Raw genomic sequence first — 2,500 nt, forward strand, 5'->3', positions numbered from 1 at the left:
TGGTCGCCTCCATAAGAGGACGCCAGTAAGAGCCGAATTCGACAGCAGACGGACGACTACTCTTGGAATCCCCATCGAGTATATGTGCGAGACAGGATTTGAGGTTTTTACGGTACAAATTTTGCACCACAGCATATCGCTGTACCCTCCTCTGCTTCTCATTCTCGATCTTTGGAAGACTATGCGATTTCTGCTTCACACCACGTGGAGGTTGCACCTTTCGTCGCCCCGGGAAGATCTTGCCCAGCCATCTCTCAATGGCATGAACGTCGACTACCCCGGTAGCTAACGTGTCACTTGCTATTTCAGCAAGAGACGGTACCTCGTAGCAGCTGAACCGTGTACAGGCCTCACAGAGCTCTCGTATCACGTCCAGAAGCCTCTCATCATTTTGATAAGGTATCAGAGGACCATGTGCATCGTTCAAATTTGTGGTCCCATGTGCCAGTTGGGGTCCGGTAGGCTCATTAATCCTAGCCGCTCCAGACCCCTCGTTGCCTTCATCGTCCTCGCCCCCGCCTCCGGCGGTGGACGCGACCTCTTGGCTGAAAACTCTGACCATCTCTTTGTAAGCCTCTTGTCGACGCTTACCTTTGATGGCCCCCAGAGTCCTATGGGGGAACTTATCATGTAGATGGAAGTTCATGAATAAGACCCCTGCTGAGGTGGCTGCAGCCTCAGCCCTGGCCATGAGACGCACTTCCTCCACAGGCCACCTGGCCCTTGTGCGTTCCACGTCTATCGCATTGTTGGCCTCCATGAGGTGGGCCGAACGAACGTGTACACCTAGGCCACGCTTGGTCCGGAATTCCCGTCCACAGTGCTCGCAGGCAACCTTCGGCTGCTCCATTGCGAGCGGCTGTTCAACTGCGCCAGCTTCCGCAGTTTGTGCAGTTCTGCTGCGTAATCTTACGCTATAGGGCCGCTGACCCTCGTCTGCGCTCACCTCCACAGACTCTCCCTCTCTCTCACGCAGTGCACGGGCCATCCGAGAACCCGTGCGATATGTTTCTTTATTTGTACCTTTCATATTTGACTGCGTGAGGGGGGCAAACGGTATGGCAGCCGAGAGCCCCCCAGGGTTGCCGGTCCTTTCTTGGCCCCACGACTTACCATGGACTCGGACTTCGGGGCGCAACGCAAGTGACTGAGACCCCGACTCAAATCAAAGCTTAGCTAAAGCGATGCCAGCACCGACGTGGTTTTCAGGCCACTCGGACAGCACTTGCGTGCTTTCCTAACGACATTATGCAGCCCAGTGGCCTGGTCTTCGTAAAGCCAGCCGACCACCGACAAACCTTCTTCGCGAGGGTATTCCCGTTTACTACCCGTCAGGAGCGAGAACCATACTGTTCCCAGGTCTGTTGCTCCAGCGGGACTGCTCGCGGTATAGCAGCGCTGCAAGCAACACTGCTAGAATGCCGGCCCAACGCCCTCGATGTGGTCGTCTGCCGAAGCTGCACTAGTCGGTCGATAATGTGCTCAGTGGACCATATGGGACCACACAACATCGCCCGCCTTACCAGACGAGCAGGAGATCACAGTCACATAGCCGGAGCCCTTATACATCGAGTGGGGACGTAGCACTCGATTTCCAACTGGGGATGGGTCGGCACTTGGGATCCGCTGGTTTTCAATACGGAACCCTTTTTGCCCCAGTAGGTCGCCTTTACCCCGTTTGCCTTGCCAGACACATTATAGTGACGGACAAGTTTCCAGCGGGCACCACTAGGAGGTGGGGTAGGCTTGACTGAGAGAGGCTATAACAGACGCATCATCAGCCCCGTAACTATGACCAGAGAGTCATAGTTACTCCCGCCGTTTACCCGCGCTTGCTTGAATTTCTTCACGTTGACATTCAGAGCACTGGGCAGAAATCACATTGCGTCAACACCCGCGAGGGCCATCGCAATGCTTTGTTTTAATTAGACAGTCGGATTCCCCTAGTCCGTGCCAGTTCTGAGCTGAGCGTTGAATGGCGGCCGAAGAGGACGACCACGACGGCTCACGCCGCCACGGAAGCCTCGCAGCAAGGAAGATCCGCGGGAGGCCAAGGCACGGGACCGAGCTCGGATCCCTGGACGTTCACCTCGCCCAGGCCCGGCACGTCAGCCAGACCCGCTTCCCGACCAAGCCCGACACGCCCCGCTCCTCAGAGCCAATCCTTATTCCGAAGTTACGGATCCAATTTGCCGACTTCCCTTACCTACATTAGTCTATCGACTAGAGGCTCTTCACCTTGGAGACCTGCTGCGGATATGGGTACGAACCGGCGCGACACCTCCACGTGGCCCTCTCCTGGATTTTCAAGGTCCGAGGGGAAGATCCGGACACCGCCGCAACTGCGGTGCTCTTCGCGTTCCAAACCCTATCTCCCTGCTAGAGGTTTCCAGGGAACTCGAACGCTTATACAGAAAAGAAAACTCTTCCCGGATCTCCCGACGGCGTCTCCAGGTCATTTTGGGTTACCCCGACGAACACTCTTACGAGGGCCCGAATG

The 2,500-nt window shown here is 56.2% G+C and overlaps 1 pseudogene; it reads right to left on the minus strand.

Moving 5' to 3' along the window:
- The window catches only part of LOC112588546 (uncharacterized), an 8,337-nt pseudogene that overhangs the window by 3,796 nt on the left and 2,041 nt on the right, over positions 1-2,500 (minus strand).

This window comes from Harpegnathos saltator, unplaced genomic scaffold (genome assembly GCF_003227715.2).
Source record: "Harpegnathos saltator strain DR-91 unplaced genomic scaffold, Hsal_v8.6 scaffold242, whole genome shotgun sequence".
Taxonomy (NCBI): Eukaryota; Metazoa; Arthropoda; class Insecta; order Hymenoptera; family Formicidae; genus Harpegnathos; species Harpegnathos saltator.